A 24,293-nucleotide genomic window follows, 5' to 3' on the forward strand; every position below is an offset into this window, starting at 1 on the left:
TGCTCCCTCGAGCATTCTGACCGCGGCGGTTTAGCCGCGGTCAGAAACGGAAAGTCGGCGGTCTCCCGCCGACTTTCCGCTGCTCGGGTGAATCCTCCATGGCTGCGGAGCGCGCCATGGGGATTCTGACACCCCCTACCGCCATCCTCTTCCCGCCAGGAACAGGATGGCGGTAGGGGGTGCCGCGGGGCCCCTGGGGGCCCCTGCAGTGCCCATGCCCATGGCATGGGCACTGCAGGGGCCCCCGTCAGAGGGCCCCACTGTGTATTTCAGTGTCTGCAAAGCAGACACTGAAATACGCGACGGGTGCAACTGCACCCGTCGCACCTTCCCACTACGCCGGCTCCATTCGGAAGGTAGATTTGCCCTGGGCTGGCGGGCGGCCTTTTGGCGGCCGCCCGCCAGCCCAGGGCAAATCTCAAAATACCCTCAGCGGTCTTGTGACCGCGGAGCGGTATTTTGACGGGGGAACAGACCCCCTAAGTCTCTTAGTAAGTCTCTTCCCAGTAGGGATACAGGACTTGAGTCGCAAACCACAAACCTGTGCAATCCCTGAAAAGTACCAATCTCAACCTCGACCGGATCTGTAATCGGGTTAGTCAGGAGCTGATTTGCTATTCCTACTACCTTTATCGTACGCCCGAAAGTGGCAACTTTGGAACCTCTGCACTTCGGACTGTAGACCGTGTAGCTCCTGTATCAACCAAAAATGAAACCTTGTGACCCATTACCTTCCCTTGCACATAGGGCTCTCTCTGATCTACTTCTAGGGACGCTGCAAGTCTACACGCCTCATTATCTGAACTCTCATCCGACCAGTCATCGTTTATTCCATTCTCACCACGCAATGGTAACTGTTGTACTGTGCTACTTTGACTCATTCCTTGACCTGTGACCTGTTGAGGAAGCATCACCTGTTGCTGTCCCATTGGTGCTAAGGGCAACTGCATTTGCTGTCTAGGTATCACGGGAATCTGCTGTTTCACGTGCTGCATCTGCACTGGTTGTACACGTGGCATCTGCATTTATTGCATGGTTTGGAGACCTTGCATCTGGACCATGTTATTCTGGAAGTTAGGATTAGGACCTCTCATTCTTGGTCCTTTAACATTTTGAAATGCACTGACATCATTGCTTTGTTGAACAACACCCTCCTGCACCATCATCGGGATCTCCCGCTTCCAATGTCCGACACCCCTGCAAGCATGACACGGTAACACCTTCTTCATCCCCTGTACATCATTTTGAACCACAACAGTATTCAAATCTGGGCCACGATTCGCAAAACCTCCTCGACCTCTACCTTTTGCTTGCGTCTGAAACACACTGTTTCCTTGCGGCTGTTGCACCATCTGTGGCACCCCATTTCCCTGCATCCCTGCTTGTGCTGCCTTGATTTGCATCACCATCACTTTCTCCTTCAATTTTCTCTGCTTCAACTCAATTTCGTCACTACAGTATTTCGCATACTGCAACACCTCATCAATCGGCTTCGCTTGCCAACAGATCCGATGATTCTTAATCATCTGATTAATCTCTGGTCTCAATCCCTCAACAAACCTGAACACAAGGTGATTCATGTCCTTTGCCTCTATGACCTCTGTACCACTGTAGTGCTTGAACGCTTTCAACAACCTCTTATAATAGGCATGTATCGACTCTTTGGCTTCCTGTGCCGTTCGATGAATCTTTTGCCAATCAAAATTCTGCGGCGACACTTTCTGCTTCAAAAACTCAATCACCTTATAGTAGTACTTCATTACATCAGGAGACGGTGCTCCTGTCGTTCTGTCCCTTGCCGGTTCTGCTGTCAGCCAGTCAACACTCCTCTTGCACTTCAGCCACAAATCGGCTGGAACTATAATCTCAAACAGCGTGTTCAGGTCTTCCCAAAGACACTTCACAAGCTTCACAAACCTGTCTGTCTGCTGATACCACTCTATTGGCTTCTCCCTCAGCCTGGGGAAGTCATTTGTAAAGGACAGAATGTCACATCTGGAACATGTACATGGACAAGAACCCCTCCAGCTGTCTCTCTCATGGGGTACGCTTTTATTGTACCAGTGTCTGGCACTGATTTCACCTGCTGCTGTTCTGAGCAGTCGCTTTTCCTTTTATCTCTTTTCTTTGCCCATCTGCCTTCCCACTTCTCTAAGGCTCCCCAGACCTGTGCGCTCTGCAGAATTTCTTTAAAGTGTGCCTTCATCCCAGTAGACCTCATGTGATCAAAATCTTTGGGCTCAAAGTCTAACCTGTAACTCCTCTTCAAATGTTTAGTATTCTCTAGGTCTATATCGTATTTATCTGCTAAGTTTGCCAACCTCTGGTGCACTTTGCTCACTTCTTTGGTTATCTTTGGGCACAGATACCTCAACTCTGCTTCAGTGTATGACTCTAGCCTGTTCACTCCCATGCTCCCTTCAACAAGCTCAGCTGCTTCCATGCCCAACCTCACAAAATTCAGGTACTCTTCTCTTTCCGATCGCTCTACTGTTGCAGGAGTAGTCTGTAGTGAATTTAAATTATCCAACCATTCATTCTATTGTTGCGCTGTTAACCCTTGCAATGAGATATTCTCAGCCTGCATCATTGGTGTCTGTGGTACATTTGCACTTGAGATCTGCGGAATCAGCAGTCCCAAACCTGATTGTCTCATGGTATCTGGAGGAACCCCCTATCGGACTGAAGTCTAACAGGGATCTAGATCTGTCTATTGTCTGTTCCGCTGGAGTTATTCCTTGGGGGCTTCCTGTGAACCCTCCTCTTTTCACCTCTTGGATCATGACCCCCTGATCGCATACACCAGGCCTCGCCTGTTCATACAATGGTACTGGTGGACCCACTGTAATGGGTAAGGATATAGAGGCTGGCGACGGCCTGCTTCCCAAACCCTGTGGTGCATTAGCTCCCATACTCTGATTCATTATCGGTGCTGTAGCTAACTGCGGTCCTGTGTCTGAGGCATGATTCAGAACCATGTGCTGCTGCGCCTGAGGCAGTAAAATTGGAGTTGGCTCAATCTGCACTAATTTCGGTCTTGTATATGCCGGAGCTGACGGCACCATCAGACTTGTGGTTTTCTCTAGTATTGGAACATCAGGGTAGAGCCTCTGAACGGGTGGCGGTTGCAACTGTGTCTGCATCTCTGGAGCAGGAGACACACTGACGCTATTCTGTACCGGAGCTGGCATCGCAACTGGATTTGCCTGCGCTGTTTTTGTGGTTCCCTGATTCTGTGTCGAATTTACAGGACCTGCGCTTGTACTCGGTCTATTATCATCTATGGCATATGGTGGTGGTCGGTCATGTAACAACTGATTAAGGAACTCATCATCATCTGAGTCATCTGCATCTACCCAGGACTTTTTAGTCTCCTTTTCTTTGCTAGACCCTTTATCCGTCTTGCAAATGGCTTTACTTCCTTGCGTTCCGGCTTCCTGAGTTATTGCCGGAAACATCCTTACTCCATCTATTATCTCCCTTCTCCACATCCTGTGCTCATTATCCCACCTAGCCTCCGCTAATGTCTTTGCTGCCTTCCTCATTCTCCTCTCAAACTTTTGTTGCCGTTGTTGTATGGCCATCAACTCCCAAATTGCTAATGCCTCAAACTGTGCTGGCCTCGGAGGTGGCTTTTGCTCAGTTAACATCTTCGGCAAATTCTCTAAGATCATTATATTGAACGATCCATTCTCCGTAAACACCAAACTACCATCCTTTTCTGTTAATTTGCACCATTGCTTTAGCCAAAGACATGGCGCAACTCCCCTCTCCTCCATTACGGCATAAGCCGGAGTATCATCTGGCGGTGTAGGCTCCCCCAAACTCGCGGTAATGTACACATCTCCCCTCAAAGCGCTCCTTAGAGCTTTGAAGAACTTCATTTTTACGTCTTTTATTTTGCTTACAATTGAATCAGGAAGTGACTTTAATTCCCAGAACTCTCTTTGCCTACCTTCTCAACCAACTGCCTCTCACAGACGGCTGCCAATCCGTGCGCGACCCTTCTCACTAACCGACCTATCCCAGCGCAGCTCCAATGACATCACACTCACACACACTGCGGCTGGCAAAGTCTTGCGGCTTGTCTTCCTCACTCTCGATTTCACACAACTAATGCAATATATTGCGAGCACCAACAAAACTCAAATTTGCAGGTTCACTACAGGAAGGGTATCACAATTGCTTCAGAGCTTTACAGAGATTTCACTTTAAGCCTCGGCCGCTACTCTCTCCTTCTCAGATCCCGCACTCGCAAGCAGAATTTGACCCGCAAATTCTACTCTCGACGTGTCAATGGTTTGTCCTAGTGCACTTTAGAACTCACCAAATCTCCATTGAAGTTTCCATTCACTCACATAGACTCAAACTCGACTCGTCAACCACGCCCGATTGACCTATTAAACCGCACAAATTACAACATGAACCATCAATATACTCCGGAGTCTTAGACCACGCAGGGTCCGTACATCATCAACAACTACGTGGACAATTTTTTTGCACAAAGTGCCACACTCACATGAAGTTCCCTACTCTCATACTGCGGAGTACGCAAACTTTTACTAAAACAATAATAGTAGGCGCCAGTTTTATTTCAGACGCCAGTATACGATATGGAAGGCAGGACTGAGCGAAGTCTATGTTCAAAAGAGGTAAGCGGAAGGACAAATGTTCAGCTATGAAGGAAGCCCTGGGTGGTTATTGGCTCCTTTACACCTCCAAATAAATGGAAAGGAGAGGTTGTGATATCCTCCGTAGGGTTAGAAGCGTGAGCCAAAGATTTATTGTATTGGATCGCGGGCGCGTTACAGAAAAGGCTTTGCTCACGCTGTGGAAGCTTAGTAGGTTTGAAAGTCTGCTAGTGAAAGGAGCGATATGGAACGGCTCTAGTTATATGCATTAGCTTTTGTAGAAACAACAGAGGGTTTGAACTATGGCGGTTTGATATCCCGAAACATACGTTACATACCCAAACGAAACGACAATAAGGTACATGTGCATACAGCATGTTTGTTTCTCTTTGCTTTCTGTGCCTCTCATCACTGGGTGAAATGTGTGCTTTTGTCTGTTTCACACTTTTCAAGGGTTGAGTCTAGTTTGTGTTTCACGACATGGGCATTGGTGTCAATATTTTATTTTGCATTAAGTGTGATATTGGTGTTTTCGTTTGAGTATTTGGGCATATTAAGACACACCCACTACATCATAGCGGTGAATTAGTTGATGGCGTTTTGTCACTATAAAAGCATTATAAAGACACCGATGACAAATTAATGAGAGACCAATATCAATGTGTTTCAATTTAAATTTTAATGTAGAGAATGTTCCAGCTTGCTGACAGATTGGGATCTGTGGCCCTGATGAAGGAGGCATAAAGTATTAAAACAATTTCGGAATCCACCGAAACGCGCGTTGGCAGTTGAATTTGCGGCTGGCAAATATGGAACATTAAGGATGGGTGTCTGATATATACCTGACTATTGGCTATATGCTTTGTGGCCAGCCTAAGGACTCTATGGACTATGATTGAGGCTGGTCACAAGAATTAAATGTATGGACATTTCTAATACGATTTGATGAATTGTGAAAAAAGTATATATATTATCAGTCTTGACAAAAAGAACAAGAGAAAAAAATATGAGATTTTGTAATATATTTGTTAATTTGGTCTTTGTAAGTTTTGACTGTTTTTAGCTGTTGGTCTAATGTGAGTATGCTTGAGTGAGAATGTGTGTTAATTATTGATTGTTTGTCTTTGTGTCTTTATGTAAATTGGAATTATAGTCTGGTTTGATATTTCACGAAAACAATTCTTTTGGATGTATAATAATAAATATATATATTTTCAGAAGGAGTTAGATTTATGTTTGATGTTTGCATTTAGAAACTTGTAGGAGAGAAGTATACTTGTACTAAGATTGATTTGATTCCCTAGTTTTCTCTCCTTATCAATCTAGGGACCCCTTTTTTGACCTTTACAAATTACAACATAAACCAAGTGTCTCATACACTTATCAATATACTCCGGAGTCCTAGACCACGCAGGGTCCGTACATCACCAACAACCATGCGGAATTTTTTTTTAGCACAAAGCGCCACACTCACATTAAGTTCGCTGACTTCCCTACTCTCATACCGCAGAGTACGCACACTCCTATTAAAACATTACCTGGCCTACAAATCCTCACAAAGTTCACAATTCATCTGCGGTATGCATAAGCTGGGCAAGCACAACTTCTACGTCACTCACTCTATCACTAGAACGCCGAGAACATACCCAACTCACTTCGGCAGGCTCCGGGGTCCCGGGAAAGTCATTTGGGGTTTAGGGGAACATCATCCTTCCAATTTGCATTATCTCGAAAACAATTCTAAAACAATGGTCCCTCGTCTTAGGGCCCCAAAGGGCTGACACCATCCTCTGCTACCAGAACTGATAACGCGTCCCGACCTAGTTAATTTAATTACACGGGGACTCGTTTTAGGCCAATGAACCGTTTGACCCTGATTGGGGACTCCTTAAGACGAGATAGCTATTCTGACATTTCAATCAATAGATCAATCACTTCATCAGTATTCACAATAACTAATCGATTCGCCTTACCAATACCCTCCAATAAGACTGAAACACCATGACCTTTCAGCCAACTAATGATCACGCAAAGCTAATAGAGGTTAAGATATTTATTCCCTATTAGTTACAATTCTAAGGTCATGTTTCTTAGTCTCAATATCAATAAGCACATCAAAAGCATTATAATACGGCAACTTGAATAAGACTTTATCAAAGCAAAAAACAAGAACATCAGAACAAAGCACGACGTCAACATGAATCAACTTTAGCAGAGTATCATTAACGCAGTATTCAACAATGCAAGAATTCAGTCATTTGTCTATTTGCACCCAATATTAGTCAACTCCTTAACTAACCTCTAATTAGCATCAGCATGTTGGGCTTCATGCAAAACAATTTAGCAACACAAATTTATGGTCTCTGTCAAATGAGCAGTTGGTACCTAGAAAGAAAAGGCAAACAGACAATTACAATTCATTTTCATATAGTTACCCTCCGTAATGGGTCAGCATACAGAGTCAGCCTTCGTCCTCAGGACAGCAGTCGATTCGCCATCAGCCAGGATAAGCAGCAAAGTCTCTCAGTAAGATAGGGTAAGAAGGAATGCTTTCCTCATAAGGAGGAAAAGTGCGTTGTAGGGCTAAGAGAGGATGAGGATGGTTTCGGGCATCAAACAGCTAAAGAGAAAGTCTCTCAGGATAGCGAAGAAGAATAACGGCTTCAAGAGTGGCAGGGTAAAGGCGAGTAACGGCTCAATAATGGCTGATTTCTCCTTGTGTCACGTCATTATAATAATCTTGTTTAACAAGTTCCTAATTTCCAATTGGGCAATATTTGGTGCATCGTTATCTCTGTCCAATAATCCGTTGATCACATTATTAGAATTTTCACCTGCGACAGTTCTCATGCAGTTTATTGGTTCCTGTGATTGACGTCTTCAGTGGGTAGAATGTCAGGTAAGAAAAGTTACACTCGTCGCTCCAGTCAGTAGTTCCATTGTCTTTACCAGTTTAGGCGACCTTGTACCTGTTGCGAATTACACTGTTGCATTCAGCAAGAATGCCTCCTTGAGCAAGTCGGGTCTCATGAGAAAGAATTTACTACGGTTACACACACAGCTCTAGTTTCTGGAAAAGTACAGTTTTCACGTCCTTTAGGAAGACAGCACATTGCACGTTAGAAAAACACATTTAATATGAGACCAGGCAGCTAGGCCCAGACCCTTGCTAACGAAGGCCTAGTGATTAACTCAGCAAACCCTTAATACAAAATGTATAGTGCTAATACAAAAGCATACATGAGTACATTATTAGTTCATTATTAGTCAGTTTCATTAATCATCATATACATTGGTGGCCACTCCCCGTGGGCACATTTCAAACGCGTGCATTAATATTTATCCTACCACGTTTTCTATTCAGCATCATTTATACATTATTTTGCAAGCTTTTCATGTTAATATTGGTTATAAAAATCACACTCCAACAATTATTCATGCCAAGTATGTCTATTATGGCCTACTACAAAACTGCATTAAAAGCACACATTTTCATTAAAACTTTGCACCATAATTCTGCACATTAGCATTATTAAACGTATTATTTATTGATTTTTAAGAAGCCGCTACTCCAACTCTGAAACGATCCTCTAAAAGGGCTTTTGAAGTGGTACTTGGTCCTCTGTACCAGGCGGAAGGGTCACCCTCTCAACATCTTCCAGATAAGTAGTCGCTTTGCACTCAAGATTCTGGCGCAGGCTCTGAACTGGTCTTACCGCCAAGAAGCCATTTGCTATGGCAGAGGAGCATCACCCCACTGCTAAAAGGCAGAAAAATAAAATGATAAAAGTACGACTGTGCGTATGTATTTTACAGCCAGGTGGAGACCAAGCGCAGGCTCCCACTCCCTCCCTGAGCAGCATTTCAGCCCGCTCAGGCCAATCCCAGCGCTCCTCTCATGCTGAATAACAGTATGAGAGAAGCGTCTGGATTCGGTAGGGAGGAGAGCAGAGAAGCACTGAGGGGGCGGGAGCTCTGAGGCGGCGTCCAGCAGTGCGGGTTGTATTAGTCCTAACCCTCCCACCCTCACCCCCGCCACTCACTGCTCTGCACGCTGCCTGTCCAGCCGTCCCTGGCAGCGGCCACTACTGCATTCTGCTGGGGAACAACACCCTTAATTACTAAATAAATAGAAGAAATTCAGGCAGAACTCGTAATGAGGACTAACAAATGCATAGTCAAAAAGAGAACACATTTCATATAAGGTTGAAATTGCATAAGTTGCATGTGTGCTGCTCCGCTTGATAACATAGGCGGCCAGGATAATTCATATCGATGATGCAGGTAGATTTATTGATAACAGCGACCCAACTTCTAGGAGCTAGATCTGTAACTGATTGGTAGTTAGAGACTCAGAACACAGGCAGACAGTGGCACGGAAATAAGACCGCAGGGGATGAATCTGGCAGTGAACATTCTAAAGAAAACAACCCTCATAAATGCCACACAATATAAGCAACAGGATTACAACATTGCATTATAATGTTATATTCCACTGAGTACGACTCTGAACTGGAGGAAAAAAACAGAAAATGCCGGGCATGTTGGGGCCCTACATTGTGGTGCAATGAAAAAGAACTTATTTTAACTAGTGCCTTGTGGTGCTCTTCTGGTGTTTCTGAGCGCTGTAAGTAACTGGTGCAATAATTTACGAGTACTCAGTAACTGACCTTACCAGGATTGAATGATGACTTGGCCTTGCCGGATTGAAACTCCTGGCCTGAACTGCAGATCATCATCCGTCTGGGACTCAGACTCCCCGCATCACAGCAAACATCAGCATCGCTGTTCAGCTCACTGAGCCACCTGACGTCATGAATGACTGCTGCGTCGGCTGGACTGTGATGCCATGGAATGGAATGGAGAGTGAGTACATGTTCTGGTGCCTGTCAGGAGCTGGCGAGCTGCCGAGAGAAGATGCCACCTTCACGTGGGGCATGTGGCACCGACATGTAACCCAAACTAAGACTCTTTGGTACCACTGGCTCGGTGGTCCCTGGCGATGGACGCTTCACCAGGTGTGACCCTCGGCACCCCTCCAGGCATCACTGGTGGACTGCTGGCAAGCTGCAGGCATGAAGATGGCAGGCCCAGAGTCTACTCCTGCAGGCCGCCTCTGTCTGCCAGGAAAGAGAGGAAAGTATCCCAGGAAGTAGTTAGTGAGCAGGAGTGCCGAGGAATCAGACATCTAGGCGCTAGACTCTGGAGTTCAGACATTGAAGGAGAACCTGCAGGAGCTGATGTTATTGTGCGAAATCCTGACAACGAGCAGCATCAGTGGAGGGAACTTGGCGAAACAGCTGGTAAGGGTCACCAGAGCAGGTTTGTTACTGCGAGTGCGTGTGTGTGTGTGTGTGTGCGCAGTTGTCATTTTAAAGGAGCAACGTGGTATTTTACAGGCACTGTCCATAGTTGTATGGCCAGGATGGTAAAAAAAACAACGGAGAATCAGAAATAATCAGGGATTTTTTTTTCATCTGATACAAATTGCCAGAGCATAATTATTCGTAATGTAGATTACTACTGTTTCAGTTATTGGTGCCCTATTGCTGTGACTTGAATTGTTGCTGTGCATCTCCTTAGTTACCAGTTCCCTGATGCTCAGCCAGTGTCTGTGTGATGTCACGGAATGTTGCTGAGTGCCTGGCTGGTGTGATTGGTCAGTTGGTGAGAGTGGGCTGAGCAGCAAGGATGCTGCTCCTGGCGGAGCATTACCTGTAACCTGAAACTAAGCTGGATAAACCTACATCTTGCAGTCTACAATGGATCCATCATTAATTACAACACCTATAGAAGGTTCAGGGCCTATGATTTACAATGTGTGGCACAAAACTTATTGGTGAACTGGGGTGGCAGATCTTGGAATGTATTTTAAATAGCAGTAACGTTATCACCAGTGGCAGAAACATATTTTCATCGGTCGCTAAGCAAATCAGGAAGTAGAGAACTGAAGAGAGGGCATCTACGTTCTGCTAGGCTGTCTCGTGTAGCTGTAACTATGGAGAAATATTTTATCTTTCCTTATCAGTGGTACTATGAAAAATGTGGCTCTGCTAATACAGTTTATGTACTGCGAGAAAGGAAATAAAAGAAAAAAGAAAAAAAAAATAGAAGAGATGGTGGGCCGGGCCTAGAAGCAAAGCAAATAACAAGGTGTCTAGCAGGAATGCCCGGCGACTCCAGTTTGAAGTTTCATAAGACGAATGATGTTTATTGGAGTAAAAGAGCCCAAAACCAGATAAGCCACTGACCCTTCAGAACCAGGGGCACTCCCTGGAAGCGAAACATAAGTTAAATAAATACAACTGAACAATGTAGAACATTAAAGGAATACTCATACCATGTATGAAAGCAAAATGACATCACAAAAGGAGAATGTAACAAGGTGCTCCAAGGTCCTCTGTTTTTTGGTTTTCGACTGCCGCACCTCAGCGTGTAAATCCAGAAGGTAAAATATGTAAATAAATGTGATCAGAGGCACTGAGACCAGGACAAGCAGGTCCAGGGCTAGTAGGATCAGGACCACCAGGGCACGAGGACTATGCCGAGGAAACCTAGGAAGACTGGGACTAAATTACATAAAAACAAACAGCATCTCCAGGATCCGAGAGGCTAGGAGGACCAGGAGCAGCTGGACGAAGACCTGGGGGAGCAGAGACAGGACCAAGAGGATGAGGGTCAGGAGCACAAGGACCACAGGACCAGAAGCAGCAGTACCAGAGATGGACCAAGACCAGGAGGATCTGAGATAGGATCCAGAGGAGATGAGCAGGAGGAGGACTGCATGTCAACTCATCCTCTTTTGGAGGGTGTCACCCTTCTTGGACGCCACTTCACCCTCCGTGTAAGCAAAATGCCTGCCATGCAATTTAACGACATCACTCACTCGCCAAAACATTTTTCGTCTCCATTTATTTCAGAGGGCTTACACTCCCAAACATTTCAATTTCATCTTCCTTGACCACTTAAAACGGTGAGAGGCAGGAACACTTAGACATATTTGTTTGCTTAAGAATTATGTTAGATACACAGCATCACCTTACTTTCCTGTTACATCGGTGACCCTTTATCCCCTACTATGTATTCCTTTGTATTTTCATCAGAGGCAAGACCTACCAGGGATGTGTTTTTTCAGTGTTATCACGTGGGAATACACGTGTTTCACTATCTCCACTTGGTAGCAGGAGCCCAGAGCCATTGATTCTACTAAAATTGAATAAAGTGACTTTTTGTCTCAGAGGCAGACTGCAACAACAAAAACAGATACTGCAGGAGCCAGGTGCTCTCAGGGGACCAGGATGCAGGATAAGGGGAGGAAGGAAGGGTGTTTAGGGCCCCACAGGAGAGGAAAAGACAGGGAGAGATTGGTGCTTGTACAGATATATAGTGGAATATGCTTGTATAATCACCCCCGAGTTCTTGAGCGCAGCCCTGCCAAGTGCCACGCATCTCACGTTAAACTAAAGCTTTTTATATTAATTTCTCTGCATCGTGATGGGGACCAAAGACTGCCAGGACATTGTATCCCAGTATCACAGGTGAGCCTTGTGTTTTCGTTTCACCATTCCCCGTGACTGTGTCCCAGGCAGTACTTCTTTGCCAACTGCACAAGGCTGCTGGGTCCCTAGCTAAGATCTGGTAAATCTCAACCCCTACCTGGCAGCAACAAAACAATGCCACTGATTGGGTGATGTTTCCACAGTGACCGTCCCACATGTGCAGTACTGTGCGGCCTCCTAGATCAAGGAACCCAAATGTTATGAGGAACACTGGAGAGTTGACTGTCAAGTCTCATGACTTTAGACGTGGAAAACCCCTAAGTTCTTACACCCCAAAAAGACACCTCAACTATACAACCACAGGTGGAGGGGTTGGGCACAGTGTGAAACCTCAATTTCATGACGCAATGTGTGCTAAGGCAAGGCACCACACAACATATCTAAAATACACTGAAATAAGTAAGAATACACTCATTAAGTGAGTTACATGAAGAAATTTAGAATTTAGAAACATTTAGTACAAATATTTACAAGTTGCAAAACAGAAATCATAAAGTGCAGATGCAAAAATTCCATGCCATGAAGACACTCAATAATAAGGCAATGCAGAATGATAGGCAAAATCAAAAATTATTCTAAGCCCCAATGAGCAGCCAAATCAGTACGAAATCGGTCAGTAGCCTTAGTAGCATCAGAAAGGTTTTCTAGAAGTTCTGGTTCCCCCCTCAGCAATGCCCTCCACACATATTTTAGGGTTTTTATAGGAAATCTTTTCATAGGAATACATTGCAAGTGGACATTCATCATGGTGTGAGCAAAAGAATACAAACATGGCAAATCAGAGCACAGAATTATTAAACATCTTACCACACTACCATCTAAGCACTATCCCACTACATGAAGACTGATTTAGCTAGATGGTCTGAAATCATCCGGAGATGGCAGAACAAACTGCATACAAACCAGCAGTGAACTACTGTGAATGAATGCAATACAGTGAGCCAGCCGAAGAGACCTTGAGCAGTTGAAACATTACTGTGCTCATGCTGGAAATGTTTTCTATGAAAATAGCAAATAATGTAATTCAGAAATCAGCATAAGGACTTTGCTTGACTGTGTGCAGCAAAAATAATAAACAGTGAACGTACAAGATGTCGTTGAGGCCAAGTCTCCTAATACAAGAAAATGCACTTTAGCAGGACATAGCAAAATCGTTTAAAAGGCATTAACATCAGATACGTGTTGATATGTAAACTCAAGTGTAGATCCATATTTCACATGTTGTTAATAATGCATAATTTTATAAATGCACACAAGCTCCCACAAACATCCCCTCTGATTAAACCCACAATTAGTTCATGTACAGCCTGCATCACTTTCTGCTTCAGTTCATTATACAGTTAACCTTTGGCATCGTCCAGTTCAGTTTCATCCCACTTCCACTTAGATGGTGTCTTTTTCTCTTTACACCCACACTTTAGAAATATTAGTTCAGAAAATGTGAAGGCGAGAAATAACAATTGCACAAATGAACACAATAATTACAGGGGTTATAGTCCTAAACATACCCCAAAGCTATTGATCTATTCACCAACCTTACTTAAACCCTTTCCTGTCTCACTGATCAAGGAACATACTGTTTCCCTCAAGCCATACTCTTCAAAAATGTGAACTTTAAGAGAGATGTTAGTCATATTTAAAACATAGACTTTAGTAACCCTAATGTTATCTTTGATGAAGGTGTAGCATTCAAAACCCTGCAAACAACGCATTTCTTTGAGAGAAGGATATCCGGAGATAAGCAGTTTTGCATTATCACTGTGTGCATAGCAGTTAAATCTGTGTTAATTTATGTTAGTGCACCAACCGTGTTAGAAGTAAGTCGATCCACAAATGTAGATAATCTCCTAATTTTCACATCATTCATAACAACACCAATATATGGAATCATAGCACCTGATATATCAAGCACAACCTGACCAAATCTACATTTTACTCTATTCAAACCAACCACACCGCTTATTTCATTCACATGATAAACTCTAGGAGATACTAAAGTGAGCTAGCAAGAACCCAACCAATTACGTGTAGTTTGAAATAAGCAGTTTAACGACACACATAATAAATTCCTCTGAATATTGATTCTTCACCAATCAATACATTTCTACTAAAAACATAACTCCTTTCACACTCACTCTTCCCCACAAAGTCTATAGATCTAGGTTCATGACGCACCATACACAATTCACCCATTCTTTCATGCTCCATTCTCAACATTGGATGCAAATTTGAAAACTTAAATTCCTCTTCAGCCTTAATTTATTCACTAATTTCACTTTCATCTTTCCAATCCATTAAAAATGTCACTCTTCTCTCATTATATTCCTTACCACATTCATGTTCTTCTTCACTTTTAGTTGGCTTAGTGTCAAGGTTAGTTTGTACAACTGTATTCAAATATTTTTACTGTAGGTTACCCTATTCCCAGAATCAGAAACAGGAAAGTCCTCCAGCGAAACACCGAACTCTAACAAGATTGGCAACTGGAACTCTTGCTTATTAACTAGAAATAACAAAAACATTACAAGACAAGCTATAAGAAATCTGTATTTGTATGTGTTGCTCCTTAACATGCAGAAGAGGGAAGAAAAGTACACACCATTCAATCCTTGACCACCATTATGTAAACATATTCACCCAACATATTTGCATTGATATAGTCCTTAAAACCACTAACTAAACTTTCCGGATGTGCCAGTTAATTATGTCCAATTTTAATATCTACTGTAGTCAGCTCAACCTGTGTGTAAGCAGACCCAACCAGATAAATAATATACAAAAGTATGTCAATTAAAACTATTAGTTAACTATGTCAATAATTTTACAGCATCTACTTATGGCATGTCTATTGAGATCAAAAACTAAAAAAGAAAAATTCAGAACTCAAAAATCAGTCTTCAAGCAATTTTGTTTTCAAAACAATCATAAATCAAACTTCTGAGTCGCATTTTCAGTTCATTCACTCAGTTCATATACTCAAACTTTTATTTCTTCATCTGGATTCTTTCTTGCAAGGTTCATTAATTTAGAATAAAAATGTAATAATCATTGGATTTACAACAACATTGAATCTGCAATAGTTTCTTCAATTATAGTCGTCCCCATTTGACTCTCCTTCTTTTGGCTGTAGGCAATTCACTCTCACTGCTCAATCAATTTCAATTACTTCTGGTTCTTCTCTGATTGATATTGACCTTTCATCCTCCCAATGCCTTTTCTTGCAAGTTCTCCTAGGAGATAAATGACCTCTTTGATGTATTCTTGTGTCTTCACTTTTGACTACTGCTGAATCTTCTTCACTCACAGATGATCTTGTGCTTCAACCAGCATTAGCAACTCAACTCCCTTTGAACTATATTCTTCCCCTTGGGGTTCTTGAATTCTCAGCTGGAGCTTTTCACAAGCTGGATCATTGTTCTTGCTGTTCAAGACTGTTAGAAATGGGGTCTTTGGTTGACAGTCAGGTTACCCCCTGTCCAAGCAAGGACCCTCACTCTAGTCAGGGTCAGTCACACACAATCCAAATTATCCTGTGCCCACCCTCGGGTAGCTTGGCACTGAGCAGTCAGGCTTAACTTAGAAGGCAATGTGTAAAGTATTTGTGCAATAAACCATGCAATAACACAGTGTAGCACCACAGAAATACACCACACAGTGTTTAGAAAAAAATATAATATTTATCTGATAAGATGCAGGTCAAATGATTAAAATGCTATAAGTATATGTTGAGATATCACTGTAAAAGTGATATAAAGTGTCTTTAGTCTTTTAAAAGCATTAAATGTCTCTTTCAAGCACAAAGTACCTGGTTTGCGTTCAAAATCCCAGCAAAGAACCGCAGAGGAGGAGATGTGTGGAAAACAAGGGGGTGTGCATCGATTTCTCGGGCTGCACACGGCGATATTTCATTTTGTTTTCACGTAGGAATGGCTGTACGTCGATTTCTGGCGCTCGGTCCTGGATCCTCTTCGGATTTTTGGATGCCCTGGGGACGATGCGTGGATTTCTGGTGCTGACAGGATGAAGTCACAGCGGCTGCGTCGATCTGGTGGGTGTTGTGTGGAAATTTCTAATGCACGGCAGGTGCTGTGTCGATTTCTCTCTGGAAGTCAGGCTGCGTCGTTCCGGCTCCGCTGTGCATCGATCCAGTGGGTTGTGCGTCGAATTTTCGGTCGCTACATTGGCGCTGCATCAATCTTCTCGCTGCAAAGTCAGGCTGCGTTGTTCCGGTTCGGCATGCGGTGAATGTTTCACCACAATCCAGGCTGTGCGTCATTTCTGGCAGGTTGTGCATCGATTTTCGCCACACAAGGAGTCCTTCTTGTAGAGATGAAGTCTTTTTGGTCCTGAGGCTTCAGGGAACAGGAGGCAAGCTCTATCCAAGCCCTTGGAGAACACTTTTCAGCACAGCCAGAGAGCAGCAAGGCAGTAGGGCAACAGCAAGGCAGCAGTCCTTCACAGAAAGCAGTCAGGTGAGTCCTTTGGGCAGCCAGGCAGTTCTTCTGGGCAGGTTGCAGATTCTGGTTGAGGTTCTCTTCTCCAGGAAGTGTCTGAGTTGGTAGGGGCAGAGTGACTGTTTCAGGTAGTATCTATGCATACAGTTGTTTAAGCCAGCTTTTAATTTCTGGGGGAGGCAGGGGATTTCCAGCACATTGCAATACAGCGTTTAAGCAAAACCAATGGCAACTCCACAAAACCAAGTACATCTATTTTTTTTGTTTTGCCAGGGACATTAAGCCCAGCAAGGTAAGCTTCAGTTCTTGTGGGAAGGTGTGTCGGTCAGTCCAACAGCACCTTCAGTAACTTCTCCCATGTCTGATACAGCACCAGGTAAGATCAGACCATGTGAAGAAAGTCTACATTGGTCTGCCTGCACCATGAGCATGTGTTGTATGTGCTTCAGAGTGAGGTAACCTAGAGTTCTGTGACATTTCCTTGACATATGTTAACGACTGGGCCCACTGTTAGTTGAGTATCATATACCCCAGGCACTGTTCCCATCTATTTCTTCCACTCGGGTGTTGAGGTTGGTGCTGTGTTAGTAACAACATATCCAGGATCATGATCACTTTTCTACTGCACCCATGTGTCAACAGGTTCTCCTACACCTCTGACAGAACTGGTACACTCTGCCCATGACCCATTATCTGGTGTAAACCCACTACCACAATGCTATGGGTCATACAGATTCTGCATTTCTTGGAAGGTGCAACGTTCTCCTACTGTATATAGAGCCCCTATGGTACGGACCCCAGCATCTAGCCATGGCTGTTGATCATGCACATTTGCAGTTCTTTTAATTCCAGTAGTTTCCATAGCAGCAACCCGTGGCAAAAGGGAGCTCCCATCCGCAGACTTGGACATATCTATGCAACAGGTTTTTGCTGTTGATGCTAGTCTGTCCAGCTGTCGGGAGAATGTATTGGGGTCAATCAACCAGTCCATAATTGAGGTCTCATACAGACCCTGGAGTAGGTCACTCCTTTTGTGGCACAGCTCGCCAGCTAGCTGATGCATTGGCCATTGCAGCTGGGGGTTGCATTATAGTTCCTAATTAGGGGCACCTAAACCGCCATTAGTCGACCCCTGTTGTACTTTGCTAGGTGCCATGCATTTTTTACCACGGCCCCATATCAAATCTGACAATAAGTCATGAATTACAGCAAAGAAAGCCTTTCTAGGCACTACTAGCAAGGATGTGAATAAATACAGAAAGTGAGGGAGGACCAGTGCCTTTGCATACATACCTAATACCACGTGTCCCAGCATTGACAGCAGTAAAGCAATCCAAAAATAGGTCGATTGGTGGGATGCTGCAAGAACAGTGCCCAGATTACCATGCATCAGGTTCTCATCAGCACGACAGACATTGGCATCCACGTATTTAAAAGTGTCAAACTTCCACTCAAGTCAGCTGGATGGCAAAGCAGCTCAAGCAGCTGGAGAAAAATTGAGAAAAAAGCAGGCAGGACTTGACCAAATTTATTTTGTGGGGGAGACTTCAAAGAGAGGCATTCGAAGTGTGCAGTGTCCCTGCTCTTCCTCCAGACTCACTACAGGTGGGTATGCAGCCCTTTGTGTGGGATTAGGACATAGCCCATTCAGGTGTGTCAGTACTAAAGGTTGGTGGAACTTGCGGAGTTCTACTCTGCTGAATTCCGCAGAGTTACATAAATAGCCTGTGCAATTCTGTGGATTTCTGCCTACCCCTACAACTTAGCCCTTCTCCTCCTCTGTTGCGTTAGGGTGATGGCAGAGACGTGTTTGCCCACAACTAGAATAGCAGTGCAGGCGAGCGCCCAGGCCTGCTCGAGCATGAAAGTACCTTCTACAACAAAGGAAACAAACAGGCCCATACCAACTCTCGCGGCAGGCTTCGCCTCACAGCTCTTTTAGATTTTAGCTCAATTAATCCCAACAATCTGCACTTCGAATAACAAAGCCTCCTCTGAGAAACAAACTGCAGGGCTCTTTCACAGGAAACATGGCCCCATTTCTTGGCAGAATTGCGGCCTGTCAATCTGGCAGCACTTGCCCTTTATTAGCCCGCCGGATCAATGTCTTGTCCACACATTTTCACACTCACAGCAAATAAATGCTATCTGAGGGAGCACTCCTTCAAGACAAGGGATGGCAGACGCAACACCTTATTCACAAGACATTAAAAAACAAGACTGGGAGTCATTACGACCCCGGCGGTCAGCGATAATGTGGCAGTAAGTACCGCCAACTGGCTGGCCGTACTTACCATCATATTATAACATAGGTGGGTTGGCTGAATCCAACCCGCCAATGTACCACTCCGACCACCACGGTGGTAACAGCCGCCAAGCTGGAGATATCCATCTCCAGCCCGGTGGCCGCCATTTCTCCGCCTGCAGGATTATCACCCCGCCTACCACCATGGTTTTCGTGACGTTCGTAACACCACGAAAACCATGGCGGTAGGCCATTGCATTGACAGGGAATTTCTTTCCTGTCACTGATAGGGGCCTGCTCCCCCCTTCCTCTCCAGTTGCCCCACCGCCCCTCTTCTTCTTCAGTTACCCCTGTGCCCCCCTACCTCTCCAAACCCTCCCCAAACCCTCCCCACCCCCCTACATTCACACCCCCTTAACACACACATGCATACACACACCCATTCCCACATACTTACACGCATGCATACATGCATTCACACACACTTCCAAACAAGCATGCAGACATGCATTCACATTTCACAACATACACGCACTCACACATCCGTACATGCACACACGCATTCACCACTCAACACACACCCACATTCATGCACACACATACATACACACACCCCCACAACACCCCACACCCTCCTCCCCTGTCAGGGACCCGACTTACCTGAATCCAGGGGGTCATCAAGCAGGAGACGGGACGGGGCGCTGCTACTGCCAACATCACCCGCTAGCAGAACACCGCCAGGCCGTATTATTGGTCATAATACCGCTGGCGGTGGTCTACTGGCGTGGTGCTGCTGGTGGTAGCAACGCCACCTTACCGCCATCCGCCGGCATGGCCACAGCCGGAATTCTGCCATTCTTGTGTTGGAAATACGGCTGTGGTCATAATATGGCAGATGGCTGGTAGCCGCGGCGACGGTCTTTTGGCAGCCGTCGCCGTGCAGCGGTAGGCGGTTTTTACCACCAAAGTTAAAATGAGGGCCTGTGTTTGTTTTATTATAACATAGTTTAAAATGACAACATGGTGACTCAACAATGTCCCATATATTTTCTGAAAGCATACATTGTAAGTGCATGCGGGGGAGCGATACAAAACAAGTTTCTGAGTATTTTAGGTTAGAGGGGTCAACAAGGGCATAATGGAGCATATATTAATGAAAGTACTTTCAAGCCGCATGTCGGTAATAGATGATCTTGCCAGTACTTAGGACCAACGACTGATTGTTACCATTAAGCTATGGGCTTGGACAAGGAATTGAGTGCTCTTTTTCTATGTGTTGACATCTGAAGAGTCACAAGAACTGAAAAGGCGAACTTTATTTTAAACATAATACCGTGTTTTCCACACAGGCAGGTGCAAAAGGGACACTTCTGATATAAACTTAAAGTGGCACTGAAGCTCATTGCATTCTCACTAAGAAAGAACAAGGGGCCTGATTACGACTCCGGCAGAAGGGATTACTCTGTCCCAAATGTGACGTATATCCCGCCCGCCGAATTACAAGTCCATTATATCATATGGAACTCGTAATTCAGCGGACGGGATATCTGTCAAATTTAGGATGGAGTAATGCCCTCCGCCGAAGTCGTAATCAGGCCCAAAGTGTTTCTATGGCTTGATATTAACGTTTATCCTTTGAATAATCATAGATATATTTATACTCACACTGTAACACTACAATGGTGGTCATTACAACATTGGCGGTAAAAGCCGCTTACCGCGTGCAGAAGACATCCAAAACACCGCCGCGGAATTCCGCCACAGCTATTATGACACACATCTCGGAATCCGCCGAAATTCAGACACCCACACAAGTCTGCCACACCAAAGGTCAGTGATAAACTGGTGAAAACAAAACCTCCACCGTCACGCCAACAGAAACACGCCCATGCTATCACGACCCACGAATCCACGCGGCGGTCTTTCAACCGCGGTATTCCATTGGCGGTACACACCGCCGCGCTCAAAATACACACACATCTCCAAAACACCACCACATTGGACAATTCCAAATACAGACACCTGATACACATACAAACACCACTCCCACACACCCAATACAATATAAAACACACACCCACATCACCCACAAACCCCTACGACCAAAATTCACGGACGAAGGCCAGATATACAGAGAGCACAGCAACTGAGAACCCCACCACACAGAGGCACACAACACCATCACCCATACAAGATTGCACGCACAAAACACCACACACCACTACAAATCAACACACACATCAACACTTACAGCACCCCTCACATCACCCACACCACCCCATGTCACGCCAAAGACACCCCCGGTTTTCCAAGGAGGAGCTCCGGGTCATGATGGAGGAAATCCTACGGGTAGAGCCACAGCTATTTGTCTCACAGGTGCAGCACACATCCATAGCCAGGAAGATGGATTTATGGCGCAGAATAGTGGACAGGGTCAACGCTGTGGGACAGCATCCAAGAAATCGGGAGGACATCAGGAAGAGGTGGAACGACCTACGGGGGAAGTTGCGTTCAGTGGTCTCTAGGCACAACATCGCGATACAGCGGACTGGCGGCGGACCCCCACCTCCTCCCCCTCAACTAACAACATGGGAGGAGCAAGTCTTGACCATCATGCATCCAGAGGGCCTCGGAGGAGTCGGTGGAGGAATGGACACTGGTAAGTCAAATCTCAACTATCATATCCCCCACCCTACCTGCATGCTATCACACACCCCCACCCTCACCCCCTCCCCTAACACTCAAACTCCTCACTAATGTCCTAATAACACAAACCACTCATCCCAACACCAAGTCTGCATGACACAACTAAGCATGGTCACCCCTCACCAAAGCATGCTCACTGCACATACCCATAACAACCCCCTAACCATCATCACACAAACCCACACACAGGAATGCTTGCACTGGGGTACACAAACACCCACCCATTGCACACCATTACACACACTCATGCAATAATCATGCTCTTATATCCCTGCAGGACCACTAAGGAACGTCACCACACCAGAGGGTCCAGACAACTCCACTCCACCCACAGAAGAGGCCCACAGTGACAACAGCAGCTCTGCCCTACTGGATCCTGATGACCAGCCCGGACCATCGTGGGCCTCGGGACAGTCGGTTCCCCTTGCACAGGCACAGCCCAACACTGACCTTCCACCCTCTGGTAACACCAGCACAGCACCCAGCCGGCGGGCCCATACCTCCATACCCAGGACACGTCAATCAGCGGTGTGTCCACCACTACAGGGAACCCAGGATAACCCACCACCCCAACAACAACAGGGACCTGGGGGCAGTGGTAGTGGGCACACGGTCCAGGGGACGGAGGCACAGGAACACAGAGGAACTGGGAGGGCTGCTGTGCGACAGGGGGCGGACAGCCAAGGGAACCCACTCTCCACGAGGCCCTATCCTCCATCATGGGAGCATACCACCACTCCCAGGAGACGATGGCAACGGTCCTGGCCAAGTTTCAGGAGACCCAGCACCTGCAGGAGGAGCAGTATTTGGGGTTCAGGGAGGAGCTCAGAACCATCAGCTCCGCCCTGGGCACCATCGTAGGGGTGCTGAAGGACATACAAAAGACCATGAGGGACACCGTGGCACTCCAAGGGGCCCCTGACACTAGCCTGGACGATGAACTGCCCACCACCTCCGCCGGCGCTAGTGGACAGGACGCCCCACCACAGGACCACCACACCAGCACCCCACCCCCTGCAGACGGACAACCACCACACAAGCGGTCCCTGAGATCCAGGAACAGGACAGAGCAAGATGGCAAGACCCCCGCCAGGAAATGAGACCACCCTGATTGTCCTCCCACTGTCCCACTTTGTTACCCTGTCCATACTTAAACTGCCCCAGCTCCACTTCCTATGCCCATATGGGCAGTGCACCTGTGTGACCAATGGACTGGACTCTGCTATGAACATTCCTCCACCGTCCCCCATCACCATATTACAACCCCCCTCCATTTTTGAGCACTTAAATAAACACCCTTGAACCACAAAACAATCTGGAGTCAGTCTGTGATTTGGTAAATATGTATTATCAATGACAGTGTCAAAATGCGTTTCCAATTGTAAAGCCAACATACCTATGTCACACATCACAAGTCCTTGAAGGATGCAAGCAGATGACAGACGTTGCTAACCACACCTGTGAAACCATAATGGAAAGGTACAACTCAGTGACCAAATACTGCTATGAAATGACAGACAGGATAGAGGTAGAAGTGTGAAAGTGAATGTAATGGTAAAAAGAAAACTGTTCTCACCTGTGTGTCACTGGAAATATTGCTGTATGACTGACTCCCTGTTGTCTATGCCTTCTTCCTCAGCTTCCTCCTCATCACTGTCCACAGGCTCCACAGGGTCCACAGCTGCCACAACACCGCCATCTGGACCATCCTCCTGCAGAAAAGGCACCTGGCGTCGCAAAGCAAGATTGTGAAGCATCAAGCAGGCGATGATGATCTGGCACACCTTCTTCGGTGAGTAGAATAGGGAACCACCTGTCATATGGAGGCACCTGAACCTGGCCTTCAGGAGGCCGAAGGTGCGTTCGATCACCCGCCTAGTCCGCCCATGGGCCTCATTGTAGCGTTCCTCTGCCCTGGTCCTGGGATTCCTCACTGGGGTCAATAGCCAGGACAGGTTGGGGTAACCAGAGTCCCCTAATAGCCACACACGGTGCCTCTGGAGTTGACCCATCATATAAGGGATGCTGCTATTGCACAGGATGTAGGCGTCATGCACTGAGCCATGGAACATAGCATTTACCTGCGAGATGTACTGGTCTGCCAAACATACCATCTGTACATTCATGGAATGATAACTCTTCCAGTTCCTGTACACCTGTTCACTCCTGTGGGGGGGACCAGAGCTACATGGGTCCCATCAATAGCACCTATGATGTTGGGGATATGTCCAAGGGCATAGAAGTCACCTTTCACTGTAGCCAAATCCTCCACCTGAGAGAAAACGATGTAGCTCCTTACGTGTTTCAGCAGGGCAGCCAACACTCTGGACAACACGTTGGAAAACATAGGCTGGGACATCCCTGATGCCATGGCCACTGTTGTCTGAAAAGACCCACTTGCAACGAAATGGAGCACTGACAGCACCTGCACGTCAGGGGGGATTCCAGTGGGATGGCGGATTGGTGACATCAGGTCTGGCTCCAACTGGGTACATAGTTCCTGGATAGTGGCACGGTCAAACCTGTAGGTGATGATTAAATGTCGCTCCTCCATTGTCAACAGGTCCACCAGCGGTCGGTACACCGGAGGATTCCGCCATCTTCTCAAATGTCCCAGCTGACGGTGCCTAGGAAGGACAACAGCGACCACAGAGTCAACAAAATCCCAGGTATGTACCCACAGATACACAGAACACGA

This window comes from Pleurodeles waltl, chromosome 8, assembly GCF_031143425.1.
Source record: "Pleurodeles waltl isolate 20211129_DDA chromosome 8, aPleWal1.hap1.20221129, whole genome shotgun sequence".
Taxonomy (NCBI): Eukaryota; Metazoa; Chordata; class Amphibia; order Caudata; family Salamandridae; genus Pleurodeles; species Pleurodeles waltl.